Raw genomic sequence first — 23,729 nt, forward strand, 5'->3', positions numbered from 1 at the left:
TGACACTGAAATAACTTGCTTTTTTAAAAGCAGCGGAGAGGTGAAAATTACTTCTCCTTAAGCCCACCATGCTCGCATTGTTCAGGCTGGTCTTAGCTAATGCTGTTGCCTCTGTCTCCAGCATCCTCCACCTCCTCCCACCCCACCCTACCTGATCCCACCTCGCCCTTCTTTGTCTAGCAAACCCTGACTCACAACATCTCTGAATTTCCAGATTGGGCCTGCATCCTCTTTATGTTTCTCAGATGTCAGACTTGGGACTCAGCATATTTAAATAGGGAAAATTTGGGCTTAATATCTGTCTTCCCACTGGATGTCAAGTTCCTTGAAACCAGGAGCCATGACTTATCTTTGTAAGCCATGGGCTTGGAACCGTGTGTGGCACTAAGAGATGCTGACTTGAGTTGCAAGTGAAAATAGGGTCAGCCTACAGAAAAGAACAGAGACTCGGGGTGGTCCTAAAAAGGGGACTAGAAAATGGAAGGGGAGAAGAATGAAGGAAAGCACTTCATTCCCCCTGGTAGTCTCTGTCAGCCATTCCAATTAGTTACAGACGTGGAGACTGTGTACTTGCTGTCGGCTAGTCTTCGCCTTCCTCTCACTCTAGAGAAAGAGCTGAGTGCAGTCCAGGAGGTGGAGGTGTGCGTTCTCAGTGGGCACGGTGGGGCCAAGAGAGATGCTGTTCTAGAATACAAAGAGGAAATCTGGGAGCCACTGTGACTGGAAGAAAACATTTCTTTCATTTCTACCCTGCATTCTGCCAAGGTAGTTTTGACACAAAAATCTACATCAGAAAGCCACTTGGCAGCCAGGAATTTGGAGTTTGCCCCTAGTAGAGTTGGGGATGGGCGAGGGGGGATCTGTCTACAAGGAGCAGGTCAAAATAGTTGTCGCAAGAGTTGGGCTAGGAATATTCCCAGAATTTAAGTTCAGTCAAAATGGGGAGGTTTTTTTCTTCTTTTTCGTATTTTTTTCCCAAAATAAAAATCAATACAGCAAAATTAGGGAAACTTTTTTAATTGAAAAAGTTACAAGCTTAATACCCTAATACAAATATTTTCATACTTTTCCATATCTTCTTGTTTTGTTAAAACAGATGTTTCATTCTACATCAATTATAATAACTATATTGATACAATATTAAATTTCATATTCCCATTTTTGTCATTTTATCATACACATTTTCTATACATCAGCTTTTTATTATCATTATTTTAATACCTGCATAGTATTCTTTTTTATGCAAGATGTATTTTTAATTGAAGTATAGTTGGTATACAATGTTGTATAGGTTATAGGTGTACAGTATAGTGATACACAATTTTTAAAGGATATGCTCCATTTATAGTCCTGCGTAGTATTCTAAAGGCTTTATAATCACCATATTTTTCTGTACTGTGCCTTTTTGGTGAGCATTTAATTTATTATCAATTTTGATTTTTACACAAAACTGAAACAACATCGATCATACAGCTTTTCCTTGTTGATTTCTGTGTTTGGGATAAACTGCTAGGGGGGCACTGTCTAGCTCAAAGTGTGCAAATATGTTTGTGGGTTTTGAGATACATTGTCATGTTACTATCAGAATGGATTATAACAATTCAGATCGCCACCAGTAACATAGGGCTCTCCAGTGTCACTTGCAACCTGACCAGCATTAGAGATCACATTCTATCTTAATTTCTCCCGATTTAACAATGTAAATTGATGTTTCAATGTTGCTTAATCTACATTTATTTAAGTATAAATATGAACTTTTTCCTTTCAGTTTATAGGCAATCTAATAGTTTCTCTTGTAAATTAGTTTCCGTCTTTTCTTACTCACCTATGGAGATCTTAATGTTTTGTTTTCTGTTTTTAATGAGTAACTTATAAAGTATCAGCATATACTCTTTGCCATGCTTGATAAAATTTTTCTCCAGCCTTCTCTTGGCATTTTATATTAGAGTTAACATTGTCCATTATTTTAAAGCTCTTAAAATATTTATTTGTGCCTGTCAGTCTTGATGACTTCCTTTAGTGCTTCAAAATTGGCAAAGCCTTTATGCTGAATTTTTGGTAGTTCTGCCCTACAATTTGCCTATTTATATATAATTCTTACCACAACTGGAGTTTCCTGTATGATATGATATAAAGTATTGATCTAAATAAATCATTTTCCAAATTTATGGCCAGTGATAGTGTAGTTGCTAAAGAAATCGTTTCTTACTCTCTTATTTGTCACTTACAGAGTGAGATTGAGTTCTGGATTCTCTTTGCTTCTGCATGGATCTATTTTCCCTATTTTTGTAACAAAAGACCACCCTGTTTTAATTATTTGTTTTTCTTGGTATCTCTGGTGTCAGCTATGTTGACTGCCATGTAGTATGTGTTAAATGAATCTTTATTGACTTGTATTAAATTTATAGTATATACTAATGCCATCCTAAGTTTCAATTCAGAGTACTTTTTAATGAAAAAAAAAAAATCCGTTTTCACCTGTCTTGGCTGGGTGACTGCGTCACACCCAGGAGTCTTCTTCTTTATTATCTTCAGAGTATCTTAATTCCTTCCCATCTTCACTTCTCATCATGTTCTTTTGAGAAGTGTGAGCTGAAATCACAGAATTAGGGAAGTTTGCAGACCACTTGCACACATGCATGGTCTCCTTTCAGTTTTCACCACATCCCTGGGAGGCAGGAATTCTCTGAGTGGAGGAAGGGGAAGTTCTGAGACTTTCACTACTAGCCCAGGGTCACACAGCTTGAAATTTTGGTTCAGACCTGGATCATCTGGTTCTAAGAACAGTATTCTTTTTGGTTTTTTTTTTTTCTTTTTTTATATATAGATTTTATAGATTCTAAGGTTTTGTGCCTTAGTTATCTCAGCTGTACAGCTTGTGAGCCAGTCATTATTTTCAGGCCAAAGTCTCACATGATGAGATGTTTAGAAGGAATATTCTGGCAGGTCACCCACAATAAGATGGAAGAGACACAGCACAACTCCCCACCCAGAACTAATTCTGACCACAGCACAGGCTGCGGATACAGATGCAGGACAGGGCTGAGGGAAACCAGACACCCAGTCTGACACATGGCATGCCGGGGCGTGGGGAGGGCACCTGGGGAACCCTTGTCTCTGTGTTTCAGATGGCAGACAGCTGAAGGAAAGCTGCAGTGGTGGGCTTGAACTTGAGCATAGAACAGCTCTTTTTAAACAGGACTTGAGCTGACCACAGGGGTCACAGGCAGAATGGCAAACAGAAACAGTACTATAAATAGCAGCTGCAGCTAGAAAGCAAAAGACAGGCCTGACCTGTGCGTAGGATGGAAAGGACCTCAGGCGAAGCATCAGCCTTTCAGGGTTGCTCCCTCCCCCTGCATAGGGCACCCCTCCCCCAGCAGGCATCCTCCCCTCCCGCGGAGGAAGACTGCGAGGCAGGGGAACTGTGAGCCCAGAGAGGCTTCTCCATTCCAGTCTTCAGAGTTAAAACTTAAAATGGCAAGTCGGCCTGGGATCTGGGGACAAAGCCCCTCTGAGTCCGTCCCGCAGGGCCATGAGCTGATCCTTTATTTATGCGGGGTTGTCTGTCTTTGTTCAGTTCTGTCTGCTTCGCCAGATTGGAAATGGTTTGCTGGAAAAAATTATGGTGCTGTCTAACATGATGTAACAAGATGTCATCTTCTAACTCCAACGCATAAAATGGATTTACAGGAAGGAGAAGGGAAAAAAAAACAAAGCCCCAGGGAGCACTTGACTCAGATAAAAACCACTGGGTTTTGTTTGTGAATGTCAAAAGGCTGCATGTTATTTTACTTAGAGGAACATGAGGACAGACTGGCGTTTCAGGGGAAAGCAAAAGATACGTGCTCTCCAGCCCAGAGGAAAAGTTTGCTGAGAAAACTTAAACTAGTATTCATTTCACATGGCACACATAGACAAACACACCACAAACCCTACATACAAATCACACAGACACACAAAACATGTGCCACAAATACCACACACACACATACACACACACAAACAAATGTCACCCACGCCATCTAAACCTCACCCAGACACAACACGCACTCACCACCCACACACTTCAGCACACATCCTCCAGAATTACCCCAATGATGTTGCCATGTTGCCGCAAAGGCAAATACAGACTGTGTTTAATTGAGAATTCTGTAATTCCTATACCCCTGGGCCCCAGGAGTGAGCACATATTCTGGGTCTAAGCTTTTCTAATGAACATCTGCAAGGCTTACAGAGCTCTCTTTTACGAGGAAGCATAATGGAAAAGACAAAGTGGAAAAAGGGTCAAAGGTTTTGTGGTTCTTTTAAAATATACAATGCTTCTAGAAAGGCACATTCCAACCCAATCTTTATATAGTGCAGGGAAGTAACATGAGGAGGAAAGGCTATGATAGCTTTCCTTGTTTCTGCATTCAGAGCAAGTTCTGGGGGTGGCCTCTGGGGACTGTCAGCCCTACACACACACACATACACACACACACACACACACACGTTGACACAGAAGGAAAGGGACTCATAGGGCAACCGGTAGTTCTTTTTCCTTTTAGTCCTTCCTCACCCATCAGTAACCTGAAGACAGAGTGTTGGTAAAATGTCATGTATTGAAAAATGAAATTAAAACAGTTGAACGAGTTTTATGCATCATTTCCACTGTTCTGGAAAAAAACCTAAGTAGATATACAGTATGAGCGATGAAATATGCATTATGTAATTCACAATTACACCTGAGAGCTAAAGGCTCTTGCATTTAAAACTGACACTGCACAATATAAAGATGAATGGTAAAATTCATGCAGATAATTTTTACATGATCATTTTCTTGGAATGACATGATATTGTAAATAAAAAGGGCCACGACAAGACAAAAAGGAGACTGCAGGAAAAAAAGCATGGAAAAACTTGATAATTTTGTACCTCTCACAGCACTTTTTCCTGCTGCTTGAACAAGCGGCCCCACAAATTACATAGCTAGACGTGATTGTAAGTCTCCTTCACTAGAATATAGAACTCTGGTACATCACAGGTGAGATCATCTGAGCTCCCCTGAGAAGCATGTGTGGGCCCCGCTCCCCAAACTCATAGGCTAGAAAGGCCTCCAGGTCTGATGCCCACATCTTTAGGGAAGAATAAGTTAGCCCTGAGTCAGCCCAGACAGATGTGGGGTCCTCTTATTCTAAAAGCCCCAGCCAGACAGGATGGGACCTGCGCTGGCAGGTACAGCGACCTATTAGCACTACCTAGGAAACGTGTAAAAAGTGAATCCTGGCTCTGAGGTTCCTGCCTTCAAGCCACGGTGCTAAGATGGAGTCATCTGATGCAGATGAAAAAGCTATTAATTAGTGAACCCAAAGCTCTGTTTCCTCTCTGGCTAGCCTGGGCAGATGTTCATTCTGGATTCAGCTTTTTCCACAACAATCACTAAGGGTGCCAGGACACCGAGTCAAGCTGGCCTCTTACATCCAAGCCTCAGCATTCCCTCTGCAGCTTCAGGTAAAATACTGAGTTGCCAGTAGAGAGAATTTACCCCATGCTTCTCCCCACAGTGGGTCACACTCAGTCTGGGCTTGAGGCTTGAGAAGTGTTGCTTTACACAGCACAAGACTAGCCGGGTAATTGTAGGACACAAGCTGAAGAGGAAGTGATCAAGATTAAAAGCCTCTGTAGAGACAAGGGAACCCTCCTACACTGTTGATGGGAATGCAGTTTGGTGCAGCCGTTATGGAAAACAGTATGGAGATTCCTTAAAAAACTGAAAATAGACTTATCCTATGATCCAGCAATCCCATTCCTGGGCATATATCCAGAGGAAACTCTAATTGGAAAAGATACATGCACCCCAATGTTCATAGCTGCACCTTTTGCAATAGCCAAGACATGGACCTAAATGTCCATCAACAGATGATTGGATAAAGAAGATGTTGTGTATATATATAATGGAATACTACTCAGCCCTAAAAATAAAACAATATCATTTGCAACAACATGGGTGGACCTGGAGAATGTCATTCTAAGTGAAGTAAGCCAGAAAGAGGAAAAAAAAATACCATAGGATATCATTTACATGTGGAATCTTAAAAAAAAGGACACAAATAAATTTATCTACAAAACAGAGACAGACTCACAGACATAGAAAACTTATGGTTACTAGAGGGGAAAGGGAGTGGGGAGGGATAAACTGGGAGTTTGGGATTTGCAGACACTATTATATATAAAGTAGGTAAACAACAAGGTCCTACTGTGTAGCAAAGGGAACTATATTCAATACCTTGTAATAGCCTATAATGAAAAAGAATATAAAAAGGAATACACATATATATGTATATCTGAATCTCTATGCTGTATACCAGAAATTAACACAAATCAGCTATACTTCAATTTAAAAAATATATGTATATATTAAAACCCTCAAAGGCAGAATCTGTGGGGCTGGTGGATTTATAATGCAACTGTGAGCACCAGTGAGCTCAGGTCTTCCTTGTTTCAATTAAATTGAACATTTATTGAGCATCTACTGTATACCCATCTTAAGCCTGTAGAGAAATTCCTAACTTTTTTTTTTTTTTTTTGCTAAGAAAAATAAGATGTGGAGAAGTAGAAGATTATAAGCAGTAGTGAGCCTAATGGATAAATGCAGGCTCAGGATCTGATTGTCAGATCTGCCCTCCCCAGATGCTTTGTCTTGGACAAACTAAACCTCAGTTTCCTCATCTGTACAAAGGGGATGTGCTTCTTCATAGTATTGAGTGCTTTCTTCATAGTATTGAGATAAAGATCACATAATGTGTTAAAGCTCTTAGCCCAGTCAAGCCACAAGCACTCAATATCTCTTTGGGTGGTGATGCTGGTGATGATGGTGACAAAAGGAGGAAGAGGTCTTTGATTTCCTGTGAAACATGGAAGAAGTATCTGTTTGCAAATATATTTTTCCCCAGCCTTAAGTAATTTTTCTCCTATCTCAGAGTGCAAAGAGAAAGGTCTTATACCTGGTGGTGATCCGGTAAACATTCACTGGCGTTGGAGATGCTGAATTGATGATCCTGGAATAGGACAGCAATGCGCTACTGAGAGCAGAATCTGGAAGGCAGGTTTAGAAGCATGGGGTCTACTGCTTGTGTAGGAAAACCATGTCCAGCATCTAGCCAGGGGTCTGGCAAAAACCTAAATGAAAAAGGCATGAGGGTCAAAATCTAGAAAACACCAAGTCAGATGCATGCAGAGTTCAAGACAGTGTGAAATCTCACTAGTTTAATTTCCAGGAATAAAAAAGGCCAATTTAAAAATTCCACACTACTAGAGTTGATTCCTCCATGTCCTCGCATGGGAACTACAAAGCTTTGGGATGTCAGAAGCTGAATTCCTCTGTGGCATTTGGCAGGACTATCACTGAGTCCTCTGAGTCATCCCTGGCTTATGAGCCCCCATGTGTGTTCACAGACAGAGCAATAAAGAACAATAGCATTCTTTTCTGAAAAAGAACCAAGACCCCTGAATGCTTCCAATTTTCCAATGTCTTAGAAAATTTTCTTATTCCTTGTTCAAATTACCCATTCTAAGCCCTTGTCTTCCTCTGTCCTGCTTTGTGTAATAGGATTTCCTATTTGGTTCACACATTTTCCCATTTATTCCATCACATTGGTCTCCATTTCTTTGCTGGGCAGCACACCTGCCTCGGCCGATCGTAGTAACTAAATAAAATAAGTATTTTTTATTTAATTGTTTTGTCCTTTATTATTGCTTTGCCTTTGTTGTTACTCTACGACCGGGAAACTTGGACATGATACATTGGCTGTCAGCATCCGAAAGTAATAAAATGTTGCTCTCCCAAATCTCTTTCCGGCAGTTCATCACCAACAATCTCTTCCTACCTTGAAACATTTGGTTTTATTGCTCCCCTTTATTTCCTGCCCTGAGGCCAATCCATGGTCAGCTGGTGCCAGTTTTCCTCTTGCCCCTCAGACCTAACCTTCAAAGCCATTGTCATCTCAGGCCCTGATACGTGAGTCACAAGCTCTGTATTTTCTGAGCTCCAGTCTTTCTGGCAGAGACCCTCAATAAGCTTCAGTATTTTGCTTGTAATTTCCCTGTGTCCCCACCAGCCTTTATCTCGATGGCCGATCCCAGGCAGTAACTACCCTGTCTTCTTTATCTAGAGCCAGAGCTGTCTGTCTTGCGAAGAGAACACTCCTGCACATGTTATCTGAGTCCTCCATCTCTTCATCACTTGTAGAATTGCTTCTGTTTATGTTCAGCGCCCTGTCTCATGTTCAGATTCTCTCTGATAGGATTATTTTGGGTTTTGTTTTTGTATGCTTCGGAGTCTGATGAATCAGGAGACAACTGTTTGGTTATTTACATATCAGTGCAAATGACAGATAATTTCATAGCTTGTTTTTATTCTGTCTTCTCTCTGATTTTCAGAAGCAATGCCTGATGCTTTTGTTTTTTACACCTGAAATCTTCCAGAGTTCCACCCTGTCTTTTTCTATTTACTCCTGTCAATCTGACACCATCTCTTGGGACCCGAGAGCTTAGTGCCAGATAGTATCTGTGAAGTAATTGTATCACTTCAGAACTCAGCGTTCCAATTCTGTCTCCTTGTCCCCATGAAGGTGTTCTGACAGACTGGAACTTTCCACTTCTCTAAAACAAATTGAAGTAATGGTAAATGTTGGCAGCCCCCAAACATGCTTCTCTCCTTCCTGAGTCTCTGTGTGCTGTGTGTGGGGTGCACTTCCTGTGTACAACAACTTTAAGGAGCAATAGTGTGCTTGAATGTTCAAACCTACTCCATAGAGAACTTGTTCTCAATATGAGAAGTCTCTGTTTCCAGGACTCCCTGGAGGTCACTTTACTCAGTCTCAGTCTCTTGTCTTGTTTGGAGGAGTGACTTTGGATTGCAGGAAGTGATCTCCAGGGTTAGGTGTTTTGAAAACCTCAAGGATAGTGGCAACCTCAGAGGTTCCACACAGACTTCATTAACAAGGAAATTGGCTCTCTCTTTTTTCCCTTAAATCAAATATAGCATTATTAAGTCTGGCATCTCCAAAGAACCAAAAAGAAGGAGACGGAGGGAGAGGGGGAGTGGAAGGGAAAGGAGGAGGAGGAGAGGGAGAAAGGAAAGAGAAAAAGGAAGGAAGGAAGAAAAAAATGGCTAAAGAAACAAAAGAAGAAACTACCTCTGTACATTGGAGTCCTCCCCGCCCCCCCCACCCCTGGTCAAACTACCTATCTCCCTTGCAGTAAAGTTAATGAAATATTTCATACACTTGAAAAATTTAAGAAGACAATAAAATATAAGGGAAAAAATGAACTTCAGCCAGAAGATCTGATAGTATGAATCTGATAATAAGATTCTGATATTAATATCTGATAATAACAATTTTAGTAAATAAGTTGGCCAGATTTAGCAAATAAAAATATAGATGCCCAGTTAATTTTGAATTTCAGATAAACAACAAATAATTATTTACAATAAATATGTCCCAAATATCACATGGAACATAGTTACGCTAAAAATATTACACAGAACATATTTATACTAAAAAATTATTTGTTGATTGTCTGGAATTCAAATTTAACTAGACGTTCTGTATTTTATCTGGCAATACTACCAGTAAAAAGAGAACAAATAAATTTAAAGGAAGGAAATTGTTAACCAAATAATGCAATAAAGTTCCTTGGAACTAAATAATATAAATGCCCAGATTAAAATATCCCATTGAGCTTGGGAAAAAAAGTGAATTTTAAAAGACCCACAGAATGTCATTGGATTTATCAACACCAACTGGGAAACTAGAATATGATAAATTTTTCAAAATTTGGTGATAAAATTATTTTTATTCTAGAATTCTATAACTAGGCAAGTGTGAAGGCAGAATAAAGATGTATTGAGGAATTGCAAACATTCAGAAAGCTTACCTCCCACATACCTTTTGTTAGGAAGTTACTATTAAGGTGTACTCCACCCAATTCAAAAGTAAACCAAAAAGAAGCAACATAGGACACAGGAAATAGTAGGTCCACCCCAGAACTGTAGCCAAAAGAAAACACAGGGGGAAGGCTATGTGGTAGACTTATTCTGAATCCAGGAAAATGGAGGATTCTTAGAGGAGATTATCAAAACAGAAGCAGATCTGATAGAGTGGTTAACAAGTTAGATTATTTGATGAACTATAAAAAAAAGAATTAGAAATTTGTTTATGGAAAATTATAGAAATAAAAATGAGGCAATTGTAAACTTAAGAAAAACCATAGAGCTGTTCAAAACATTTTTTTTTTTAGTATACTACTTGGTTCTGTGTAATTATGTAAAATACTGATTGATTATTGATGTTACTGAAAATAGAAGTAGGAGGTTCAGAAGGGAGTAAAGAGGCAAAAATGTAAAATCCTCAAGGGTCAGAAGACTTAACATTTCAAGGTGTTGATTCTTCCAGATTGATGTACAGGTTCAATGTAATTCCAATCAAAATCATAGCAGGAATTGTCTGTAGAAATTGACAAATTGATTTTAATGGAAATTCAAAAGACATGGAAGAGTCCAAACAACTTTGAAAAAAGGACAGAGTTAAATGACTAATATTACTTGATTTTAGGACTAACTATAAAGCTATAGTAATCAAATCAGTTTGACATTAGTGTAAAGATAGTTGGATGGATCAATGGAACAGAATACAGAGTCCAGAAATAGACCCCAACAGCTTTTGAACAAAGTTACCAACACAATTCAGTGTAGAAAAGGTAGTCTGTTCAACAAATAAGGCTGGAACAACTGGATATCCATGTGCCAAAAAATAATAACTCAAATGGATCACAGACCTAAATGTAAAAGGTAAAATTATGACACTTCTATAGTAGAATGCATAGTATAAAAACTGTAGACTAGGGTTAGGCAAACATTTCTTAGACAGAACATTAAAAGCACAAGTTGATAAATTGAACTTCATCAAATTTTAAAACTTCTTCTTTCTAAAAATACTAATAAAAGAATGAAAAGATAAACCACATAGAAAATCTTTGCAAACCATTTATTGGATAAAGGGTTTGTACCTAGAATATATGAAAAACACTGCAAACTCAATAGTATGGGGGGGGAAACCAATTTAAAAAATGAGCAAGAGATACTGTTTTGGGAAATATCCCCAATGTTCTCCTTACTTGCTGCAAGTAACAATAAATCCTTCCTTCTCCTGCAAAAAAAAAAAAAAGAAAGAAAGAAAGAAAAAGAAAACATTTGAACAGATGCTTCACCAAGAAAGATATAAGAATGGCAAATAAGCACATGAAAAGATATTTGACATCATTTGCCACTAGAGAAATGCAAATTAAAACCTCAATGGGGTACTACTATGTCAGGATGACTAAAATTAAATAGACCTATCAAATGTTGGCCAAGATGTGGGGGAACTAGAACTGTCACACTGTTGGTGGGAATACAATACGATAAAACCGCTTTGGAAAACAGTTTGGCAGTTTCTTAAAAAGTTAAATGTATACCTACCATAAATTTCAGGTATTCCACTCCTAGGTGTGTACTCACTAGAAATGAAAGCAGATGTTTGTACAGAGACTTATACAGGAATCTTCATAGCAACTTTATTTTGTAACAGCCCCAAACTGGAAACAACCCAAATGTCCTTGACAGATAAATGGATAAACAAACTGTGGTATACCCATACAATGGGATACTACTCAATAACAGAAAGGAGTAAACTATTGACACAATCAACAACATGGGTGAATCTCAAAATCATTATGCTGAATGGAATACGCCAGGCCAAAAAAAAAAAAAAAAAAAGAGTACATACCATGTGATTCTATTATATAAAACTCTAGGAAACACAAACCACTCAATAGGGACAAAGAGCAGATCAGTGGTTTCCTGGAGATGGTGGGTTTGGAGGTGGAAGTTTGGAGTGGTAGAAGGAGTCGGAGGAAGGGATGGACAGGGGGCATGAGGAAACTTTAGGAGTGATGGACATGTTTATGATTTTGATTGTGGTGATGGTTTTGTTAATGCAAATAATCAATATGCAATCTAAAATAGAAACAGAGAAGAGTTTTATTTAAGCCAAACTGAGGGCTATATCTGGGGAGCAGATTCAAGAAGCACTTGTTCTGATGGACTATGAAATAGGGGAGGCTTATATAGTCAGAACCTACAAAGTTACATAAGTAGTTTGTCAAGAATTAGGATTGGAACTGGTAAGAAATAAGGGGGTTTGTTAAGCAAGGATTAGTTGGGATCCAAAATGACTGCATAGTTACAAAGGGAAACCTTAATGCCATAAGGTTGCAGCTGGTAGCTGCCAGCAGATTTTGTCTTCAAAACACTTGGTGCCCTTCAGCGTGATACAATTTGGAAAATTCAAGTTCTCAGTGATCAGGAACATGTCTGAAACCGCTTCTACAATGGCCACCAGGTTCCATTTCGAATGCCTGAACCACAATTACTCTATTTTGATTTTTAGATGCATTCTTTTCTTTAATGGTTAAAGCAGATGTACAATCTATATTTGACAGGCCATAAGACAGGCTGTTCTAGTTAGCATAAAATTCAAGCCAAATCATGTATAAGCCAGAATGACTTCCCCATACCTCAGCACGTGAAAATTTCTTCCACCAGTCTCATGGATGGACCTATGTTGAAATTTATCAAATCGTACACTTTGAATATGTGCAATTTATTCTTTGTCCAGGATACCTCAGAAAAATGTTTGTGAAATTAAAAAATAATCCTCATCTACGTAAAAAGGAGACAGTTATAAAGTTTAAAATTGGTGGGTCAGGAAATAACAATAAAAGAATAATATTTAGAAATATGGAACTAAATGTCAGAATAATTCCCCCCTCAAAACCCCAAGTGTTAGAAGTAGTTGCCTCTGGTAGCAGAGCTAGGGCAGGGGTGGTGGGGAGGAGGAACAAGTGACTGATGTTTTCCATTATGGATCTTTTGGTTCTATTCAGTTTTTAAACAATGTGCAGGTAGTACTTGCCTTTTGCAAATATCAGAAGAGAACATTTTAAACAAGAATGGATATAGTTAGACAGATTATGAACATTACCCTAGGTGGCATTTTGGTGAATGGATCATAAAAATGGCGTCAGGAAGCAAGGCAGCCCAGTTCAGAGGCTTCTGCAGTACTCTTGGTGAGGGGGATGGCCCTAGAAAGTACCTGAATGCAACCTCTGCTTGTTTGCTGCGTAATGGGAGCGATACCGCCTCTCTTCTCTGTCTGACTCCTATCACTCGCCCCACAAGCCTTCACGCTCTCCCCTCCGCCAGCCATCATTCTTCTCATTCTGAGGCGTAGCTTTTATAGGAGGTGCCCTGAGGTGTGCACACGTGGGCACTTGGCAGAGGAGTAAGATCGGGGGACCAGGCCTCAAGGTGGGGGGTGGGGGGGCTTCCCAGGAAGCTGTTAGCCAGTTGCATCGCTGCCAGAACCTGAAAGCTAGCCCAGGTTTATCCTAGGCACAATTACGTGGTACATGCCTGCTGCCTTACTTGCTCCAGGGAGGGTCAGTGCCCATAATCTAATTTCTGGTTGCTGATGCTGGAAGCCAGCACCTTCTGTTCATTTTCAGAGAAATTTTGCCAGTTACCCATAGCCTCTCTTAATCAAATTCTTCCCTTCCTTTGAATTCCTACATTCCTTTCTTGCCTGTGCTGTTGACATTGGCCGTGGCGATGGAATTTTCCAGTTTCATAGAAACTGTAGCAATTTTAAGGTTATGGCTGCTCAGTAAACTCTTTGTTTCCATTATAGCCTGAGCCCTGGAGCTCTTGATGAAACAAACATTTTATGGGATGTAGGGTTTCTCTCCAAGCAGACACCACTGGTCAAAGCACAGATTATCAGTTAACTAGAAAAGACCTCCATGTTGCCAACTGATTTGGGTTATTTTGAGTTATGTTGCTCATTTTGTAAACAACTGTAAGCAACTAATGACAACAGAAGTGGATTTTTGCGGGGTGGGGATAAATAATAGTTCAAGATGACCGTGTAAGTCAGCAAGACATTGTTATGTGAACAAAGCTGGTTACAAATCACTAAGTCCAGGATGACCCCGTTTTTCTAAATACGTATGAGTGTATGTCCATGCACATGTGTGTGCACTGCATACCCAACACTAGGAACACTAAATAACAATTCTTTAGACTGAGGGATTTATGAAAGATTTGTACTTTCTTAATTTTTGCTTGCCTGGTTTTTCCAAATTTTTTTCAAATGAACATGTGCTATTTTGTAATAATAAGAAAAACAAGTTATTTAAAAACATAAATAAAAACAGCAAGATCCTAGGCAAACACCATATGTTTTGTCTGAATTCCAAATACCCCTTCATGGAGGGCCAAGGCCTGGCCTGGCTGGTGTGGGGCCCACAGAGCTGTGGGTGGTGAGGCAGATGCTTCTCCCATGTGGTAGGTGGGGACATCCAAACTGAGAAGCTAGCAGATTCACGCGCCTTTCAGGAAACCAAGTCCACAGCCATCAAATGGGTGGCCAAAGAGCTGACAAAGCAAAAGACAGGCACACATTAGAACTTCAATCAGAGGCAGAAGTCCAGACATAATCATTTGTTCATCCTCTGAGCATCTACTTTGGGCCAACAGTGTGCTGAGAACCAGGGAGCTGGGAGCAAGGGCAACCAAGGACCGCCCAGGCAGGGTGGCCTGCTCGAGCTGCAGGGACATGGGGCAGCCAGCATGGCTTCAAGATCCCCAGGAAGAATAGCCATGCTGGGTTCCAGCTAAGGGGAGCAGAATTAACTCTGCTGCAGTAGGGGGATCTGCTTCCCTCTTGGACCCCCCAGACAGCCTCCACACAGTTTCTGTATTAATCCACCTGTTTCCAGTTTTGTTAGAAAACGCAGTTGGCTAGGATGACTGCTATGTTTGATTTCTAAAAATTTCTTAAAACTACACAATGCACAAATATGGAAAGCACCCTTACATACATTATCTTCACAATGATGTTGTGAATACAATAAAGCAAGTAGCATCACAAGAGAGTAAATTGAGGCTTAAGGAAAATAATTGCCCATTTTTACATAGTGATTGGATCAGGGTGGGTCTGATGTGGTTATATCAAGCCATCAAGCAATTAATTCTGACACTCTCCACTTGAAGATAGCATCTGATCCCACAGGTTAGGGGCTCAGCCTCACAAGACAGCCCAGCCGCCCCCATTTCAGATGCCAGTTGCTAATCACTAGTCCAGGTTGCTACTTGTGTTTCTGAGCAACTGGCTCTAGATCGGAGTTCCCATGATCCCCTCCTCAGGTTCGATTAATTTGCTGGAATGGTTCACAGAACTCAGAGAAAAACTTTACTTACTAGATTACCAGTTTATTATAAAAGAATATAACTCAAGAACAGCCAGATGGAGGAGAAGCAAAAGACAAAGGATGTGGAGCTTCCATGCTGTCTGAGGGTGCCACTCTCCCCACACCGCCACGTGTTCATGAACCCGAAGTTCTCTGAATCCCATCCTTTTGGATTTTTGGGAGGCTTCATTATACAGGCATGATGTATTAAATCATTGGCCATTGGTGATTGGACTCAGTCTCCAGCAAATCTCCCTCTCCCCAGAGGTTGAGGGGTGGGACTGAAAGTTCCAACCCTCTATTCACCAGGTTGGTTCCCCTGGCAACCATCCCCCATCCTTAGGTGACCTAGGTGCTTTCCAAAAATCACCTCGTTAATGTAACAAAAGACATCTTTATAGCTTTCTTCACTTAGGAAATTCAAAGTGTTTTAGAAGTGGTGCCAGAAACGGGGATGAAGACCAAGTACATATTTATTATTATAAATCATAATACTGCAACTGAGAACATAGTTTTCTGGCCTTTGGTCCAATACTCTTTCCACCCTAGTATCTCATGTTTATTTGCTCATTCATACATTTATCTGTCCAACAAACATTTATTGCCTACCTACTACAGGAGAGGCCCCATGCTAAATACTGGGGATTCAGGTATAGTCACTCTTTCAACTGGGCTCCATCAGGCCTATGGCTGTGCTGTTGCAGGTGTGTTCAGAAACCCAGGTACAGGCCCCAACAACTGCACTCCAGCCTCTGTCCTAGATCGATGATTCTCAATCTTGAATGCACTTAGAATTGCCGGGAGAGCTTTTAAAAAATATCAGTGCCCAGGCCCCACCCCAAACCAATACAATTATAACCTCTGCTGTTTTAAAAGCTCCCTGGGTGATTCTAATGTGTAGCCAAAGTTCAGAACCGCAGTTCTTGGGAGTAAGCACAAAGCGTGAGCACTTCAGCTACTTTATGGGAAGCAGCAGCTGCAAATATCTGATGATAGACTGATGGTAACAGGGCTCTTCTGAACTCTGGTCTTGAACAGCCTGAGCCCAGAGATTCCTCTTTTGTCATCAGATGCTCTCTGAGGGGGTGGGAATTGAGTGTGGTAGATGACTTTGTACTACATTGGTCTAGGATAGTGAGTGTTCCAGGCACAGCCCCGATCTCTGCATCAACCTCATGCTGGAGAGAACTTGCTCTAAATATAAGGGCTTTGCTTAGCTCTCCATCACCATGACTATTTTCTGTGTATTTATTATACAAGTAGAGGTATATGGGTAGAAGGAACTGAGAAGAACTAGAGGATCTTATCCAAGCTCAGGCTTGAACTAGCTAAGAAACTGAATCCCAGAGAGGGGAAATGACTTGAAACAATTAAGGAACAATGCAAAACAGGACATGATTCAGTGCCAAAACGTGGCTGCAGGCCAACACTGCCTACTCCCAGTGCTTTTGAGGACTAATGGTTCGCCATGGATCGTGGCGTACTAGCACTTTCTTTCTAGGTTGATTGACGTTCACATTTTCATCTCCCCTGAGGCGTTTAGCTGGAGCAATTTCATAAGCCAAATTAGATAAAGGTGGGCAGGAGAGGAAGAAGGGAAAAGAAAGCAACGTCTATATGCCAAGCATCTCTTGCGTGTGTCCATGCCTCGCAACAGCTCCACAAGGCACAAACTCTTTATTACTCTCATTAGGAAACTGAGGCTCAGAAAAGTTAAACTAATTTGCCTCAGATCCTGGATTTTGGGGCAGTGGAACTTGACTGTGTCTGGCTCTTTCTGCTATGTTTACCATTTATGAAACCATGACTATAAATCTTAAATTCACTTTATGTTGGTAGCTTGTCTGTAGTTCTATGAACTGGACAGGGCTTTATGGTGACACACTGAGGACTACAGCATCTGTGACCTGCCTCTTTTCTTTCTCATCATACTTTTGATTTATTTATTTCTATTTCTCTAATTTAATTGTGGTGACCGACATAAGCAGAATATAATCATCTAACATGCCTGGCCTTGGGTGGGAGAGATAGAAGGATCAAGAAAGAGGAAATGAATCCCAGGTGAATACTACAACCTGAGTCAGAAGCGTAGGACAGCCCCATCAAGGACACGGTATCCCATGGAGAATTCTGGTGGAAATTGTAAATGTGGACCTTTATATCAAGACATTTTCTCTAGGAATGGAAGATGCTGTCTTCTAAACACACAATTACATAAATGCTGGAAACATGGGTACATTTTCTTCTTTTAAGGAAACGCTGGAAACAGGTTTGGGTTTCCTGGCCAGCTGGAAGAACTGTCCTGTTTTATCTCACCACTGCGGACCAAGTGTGGTACATCAGTCAAAAGGGCTTTGTGACGTTGGGTACAACAATCATTATTTATATCATTGTTAACAAGGTTGGGGCAGCTTCCACACACTTGCCTGCTCTTACGTATTCATGGGCATTTTCTCGCAACACCAGGCGACAAAAGGAACCAGCCTAGATTTCTGAGAGATCCGAATAACACACTTAGGGCTGATCCTGTGTGTTGATTTGCATTTTAAAGTCTGAAAAATTCCTGGCTGAGAATACCTGATGGAGAGATCTTTTGACTACCCTGTTGGATTCATTTGGTATCTTTCTCTCTCTCTTAGGAAGAAAATGGTGATTTTCAGGTTCTGTGAAACAAAAACTCTGGCTAATCAGTAAGCCTAAAAGGAGAAAGGGAAGGAAATGACCATTTATTGAGCTCTACCATGTACTCATAGCTCTAAGGGGCAAGTCTTAGCTGGGGGGAGAGTATAGCTCAGTGGTAGAATGCATACCTAGCATGTGCAAGGTCCTGGGTTCAATCCCTAGTACTGCCATTAAAATAAATAAATAAATAAATCTAATTACCCCCTCCCCCCATTTTTAAAAAAAATCCAAATATAGGGAAGAGAGGATGAAGGAAAGGACACTTGATCACAGGCACCTGTTTCGGCATCAGACGAACTGACCTGGGTGTGCATATTGGTTACACCATTGCCTAGTTCTGTAAACTTGGCCAAAGTCCCTGAGCCTCAAGGTGATTTTCTCATTTAATTTTTTAACAACTTTATTGAGGTACAATTGACTTACAGCTTACTGCATGTATTTATTTGAGGTGTACAATTTTATGATAAATTTTGATATATGTATAGTATACCCAGAAAGCCATCACTCAATCAAGATAATCACATCACCCCCCAAAATTTTCTCATGCTCTTTTGCAGGACCCTCTTTTCTACTCCTCTCCACCCTGGTCCCCAGCGACCACTGAGCTGCTTTCTGCCTGAGTCGGGTAGGCAAAAATAACAGACCCCTCCCAAAGACGTCCATGTCCTAATCCCCTGAATGTGTGTGTCTGTTACCTTAAAGGCAATGGGACTTTGCTGATAAGATTCTCCTGGGCCCAATGTAATCCCAAGGGAAAGAGGGAAAGAGGGAGGGAGGTAGGAGGGTCAGAGTCAAAGGAGATGTGATGATAGTCAGTGAGAGACCTAAAGATGATACGCTGCTGGCTGTGAAGATGGAAGAAGAAGCCACAAGCCAAGGAATTTAGGTGGCCTTTAAAAGCTGGAAAAGGCAAGGAAATGGATCCTCCCTTAGATTCCAGAAGGATGCAGTGTGCAGGAATATTGACACCATGATTTTAGCTCAGTGAAACAGTGTGATAGGCTGGATAATGGGCATCAAAAATACCCAGGCCTAATTCCTTTTTTTTTTTTTTAATGGAGGTACTGGGGATTGAACTCAGGACTTCGCGCATGCTAAACATGTGTACCACCACTGAGCTTTAATCACCCTCACACCACCCCCCAGCCCTAATTCTTGTAACCATATGGCAAAAGGGACTTTGAAATTATAATTAAATTAAGAATTTTGAATTGAGAAGATTATCTTGGATTGTTTGGGCAGGCCTTAAATATAATCACAAGTGTCTTGAAAGAGGAAGGCAGAGAGAGATGTTTTTACTACAGAGAGGGAGAAAGTGATGAGATATTGGAAGCAGAGATTAGAGTCATGTGTTTGAAGGTGGAGGAAAGGGCCAAAAACCAAGACAGTCACTAGAAGCTGAAAAAAGCACGGAAACAGATTTTCCCCTCAGATCCTCCAGAAGGGACCAGCACTGCCAGTAAAAATGATTTTGGACTTCTGATCTCTAGACTGTCAGAGAATGATTTTGTGTTGTTTCAAGCCACTAAGTTTGTAGAAATCTGTTAGAGCAGCAATAGGAATGAAAGCACTGAGCCTAAGTTTCACTGTAAAATGAGGACAGTATATCATTTCTGAGGTTATAATAAAATTACTTTAGGGCAGATGAAGTTCTTTTCCTATAATGCCCCTTATTCCCTTCCCCTCAACCTCAAGCATGTGGTCTTTGACATAAGTTATACAAACAGAGGTGGCCAGTACCAGCGGGGAAAGGTTGGTTTGTCCTGTAGGAGCTCTAGTGGGGAGACCATGGGACATACGAGCCTATTGTAGGAAGGACAGTAAGACCTGACCAATTGTAGTCCAGGACCAATATGCTCACAGAACTTGTCCCTGGGTAAAGAGGGCAAATAGAAACTCACTAAGGGAAGTAGATCATGGAGAAGGGTTTTGTTATAAAATGTAGGTTTTGTTATTATTTGGGTAAGGTGAGGTCAAGATAAGAAGACTGCCATTGAAAAGATAATTTCTTCCTCACAGTTCCCAAGAGGAGAGGGCACTGTGTACCACAGAGCAGACACATGGGGAAGCACCGGGTTCAGTCAGGAGGCAGAAGGAGTGGGAAGAAAACATGGAAAAAAGCTTTTATCGTGGTTTCCATGGGAAGGAAGAGAGGTTGAGGAGTGGTTTAGGACTGGTTGGTTTGAATACTTTCAGCAGGCTCTGGGGTACAGGGGCTGTTCCAACTTGTCTGGAACCTGGCCTTGGGGAGTTGGGCCAGATAAAATTGCCTAGAGCATCAGAGCCAGATGGAAGAGGTGTGTGTGTTGAAGGAGGTGGTGGGTGAGCTCTGGATGATTAGTTGCATAGGAAAAAACACACTCCCAGGCAAGTTGTTTGCTTTCTCTAGGAATGAGGATCCAGATGCTGGAGCATGAAGAATACAGAAAGTAAGAAAATATAGTTCATACAGTTTTCTGGGTGGCCATCCCAAACCATTTATGTGAACATCAGGGGAGATGCACTGGGGTCATAAATAGGTGTTGAAAGAATTTGGGTTGGGCCTCAAAGTTTATTACTACTTAGAAAAATAATAGGGAAGAGGTAACAGACAGTTCTCAGTGGAAGACAGCATGAGTAATTTCTCAGAGTGACAACTGGGTAGAAGGTTCACCTATAGCATAGAATGGGACAGACCCTTGGTTGGCTACTCAATTTCTATTCCCAATCCTCCTTTCTTCTGACAACTCCCCCTACAAAGTCTAGAAAGTCAGATGTTTCCTTTCCCACACTTCTTATAGATGTGGCCATGTGACTTAAGTTCTGGCCACTGGGACAATAGTGGACATTTATTGGGGAGTTTCTGGGAAGGTTTTTTTCTTCCTGGGTAAAAAGATAGTCTCACAAGGAGAACGCCTTTTCCTCTGTTTACTGTTCCCTGTCTTCGGATATGATTGTGACACCTGGAGTTGTGGCAACCATATAGTGGCTATGAGGTAATGAGCATGACAATTTAAAGTCAACATACTAAGGAAAGCAGGGCAGAAAGATGAAAAAAACTTGGGTCCTTGCTGTCATCCTTGAGTGACAGAATCAATTCTGAGACTGCCTACCTCTACACTCTAAGTAATAATAAATATCCTTGCAGTTTAAGCCATTATAACTTGAGTTTCTGATGATACAAAACAGCTGAAAGCACTCCTTACTGATAAAGAGGGTTTACGTTAAATAGTAGTAGGAGAAAGGTTTATGACTATGTTGGATGAGTGGCTAGATTTGCTTACTGGCATTTTAAATCTTTTCAGCCTAAGTGAAATTTTGGTCCATCAATGTATCAGTCAGGATTTTGGCGTATAAAACATTCAGAAGAGATGATTAGAAAGAGTTAAAGGGATTATTACAAAGCTGGAATCAGGATTAAGGGAAATTAACAGAGCATGATGAAGTACCCTGGAGCTAGATATAATAAATTAAAAATACATTATGCTGCCACACAGTGTGTCCTGCCCAAGGGGCAGGAAGGGAGAGGGTCCCAGAACTCAGTGAAAGCTGAGATGTCCAAGAGGAGCTATGGCCTTAGATGGAGTCTAAAGCCACGGCCATCCTGAAATCCCACAGGGAGGGAGTCAGGGGAACATCACCTTGATCTTTTTCTCAGTCCATCCTGCGGAATTCTTCCAGTGCCTCCTGCTGGCTAACTGCCAGGGACAAAGGGCCAAGGAGCGAGGAGATGCAAGCTGGACCAGTCAGCATAAAATGTGTGTGTGCATGGAGTGGGAGGCAGTTTGAGGGGCAAAAAGAGAACAATCAGAATTTGACTACATCACTGATTTGCGTTAATGTCACTTTTAAGCTACACATTCTAGCACCAAAATTCCTGAACTAGTGAACACTCAGTTGCCTTCTCAGGAAATCAAAACCTTTGATTTCAAATATCTTGAATTCTGGAATGTCACTGGGTAACAAAGAGTATGCTAAGTCTCAGCCATAGGGAACCTGTGGGCTCTAAGAAATGGGTTGCTCCAGGTCTCCAGTGAAGTATCTGTGGCCTCTGCCAGCACTGGGCTGCCTGGTCCCTCCACTCATTACCACGGAGAATTGTTCCAGTGTTATTGGCAGCAGCTTACTTGGCTCTCCTCTGAGGTCTGTTATTGAGGACAGATTTTACCTTATTACTATCACATTTTGAAGAGGTGGAAGCCATTACATAGGCATGGAGAGTACCCCAATAATAATAAAAGTGCGGTGAGAACAAGGGCTTGGGATTTCCTGCTTGTCACAGTGCCTCCCTGAGCACTGCAGAGTGTGCCCTATTAAATGTGACTGTGAAGGTGATGGCGCATGAGGTTGAGCAATTCATCAGCTGTGAAACTCTGCTGCTGGAGGCAGGGAGGATTCAGGGACTTGCGGGAAAATTACCCTTGTGGGCAGCTTAACACCATCTCTTAAGCTCATGGGCACATCAGCGGGGCTTGTAATATTTTTCCTGCCCCAAATTAAAACGGTAACATGTACATCTGGCTCAAATTCAGTCAGTATGAAAAGGAATGCGTTGATGTGTCAGTTGACTGGTGTCTCATTTCTCCTCCCAGAGGCAACTCCAGCGATGGTTTCTTGCATAGCCTTCCCAGATATTCTAGGCATGTATTCTCATATATGTATTCTTTTAAAAAGCTAACCTTTACTTAGTACTTACGTTGTGTCTATAGTGGATGCTGTCAGTGCCCCACTTAGAGGGGGCGCTCATCTCCCTGTTGCTGTGAGCACTGGCAGCTGAGGGGTCAGGGCTTCCCTCTTTCTCCAAGGACTCTCCTCAGCCAAATAGGAGCTGCCTTACCAGCTGGTTATGCAGCCCCACTCTCAGGCAGCCTGCAGTCAATAACTGACTATGTAGGAAAACAAGAGGCTGGCCCCCTTGTGTCAAGGTTGAATACTCCTGTGGTATAATTCATGCTCCAGAGCTTCTGTGAGATCAGGCTGAAGCTAATCTCCAGCTGAGACCGTGTTCTTACTTAATTTTTCCCTCCTGCTCTGTACCCTGCTTTTATTACTTCCCTTCTCCTGAGAGCACTTCTTCAAAGAATCATCTACACAAGGGTCCTTGTTTCAGGTGCTGCTTCTAGGAAGCCTTCTTAAGGGAGTTGGTTCTAGAAAACAGACTCCAAACATGGGACTCTGAAGAGAAACCATTTGATGGTAGGATGGTGACGAGGAATGCATCCGTCACTAGTTACAGGGGGAATACTGACTGCTCCTGATGTGCTGTGGTGTGGCAGATTACTTCCGGTGCACCAGGAAAGGATGCAGATGAAAGAGGATGTACTTGCTGGGGCATCATCTCTGGTGTTTGGGAGATATGGGGCAAATTAGTATCTATAAGGATTGGAACTGGGTGACTGTTGCTAAGCAAGCTCCTTGTGAGAATTGGAAGGCTTGTTTAGAAACATTTAAAGAGATTCTTACCTGCAGCCAGGGGATAGCCAGAGCCGAAGATCAGACTTAGGGCTTAGCTGTAAGAGTGGCAGAACTTCAGAGAAGGCTGATTCTCAGCTTAGGCAAATCTCCAACGTCAAGGTCGGAGTCTTCATACGGAAGAAGTAGAACCCCGGGAAGACAAGGGATAACATATGCTGGCCGGGCTGTGAACTGTTGTACTGTTGGTGGGGATGTAAACTGGTGTAGCCAGTGTGGGAAACAGTATAGGGATGACTCAAAAGATTAAAAATAGGACTACC

At 41.3% G+C, this 23,729-nt stretch overlaps 1 long non-coding RNA gene across 1 annotated transcript; it reads right to left on the reverse strand.

Moving 5' to 3' along the window:
- Positions 1-1,015: 1,015 nt before the first annotated feature.
- On the reverse strand, positions 1,016-23,729 carry LOC116668926. The gene is made up of 4 exons (XR_004326218.1): positions 23,458-23,729; positions 14,345-14,518; positions 6,987-7,161; positions 1,016-2,592 (listed from the first exon to the last, which is right to left on the reverse strand). It is a non-coding gene; the product is annotated as an uncharacterized LOC116668926 (long non-coding RNA).

This window comes from Camelus ferus, chromosome 15, assembly GCF_009834535.1.
Source record: "Camelus ferus isolate YT-003-E chromosome 15, BCGSAC_Cfer_1.0, whole genome shotgun sequence".
NCBI lineage: Eukaryota > Metazoa > Chordata > Mammalia > Artiodactyla > Camelidae > Camelus > Camelus ferus.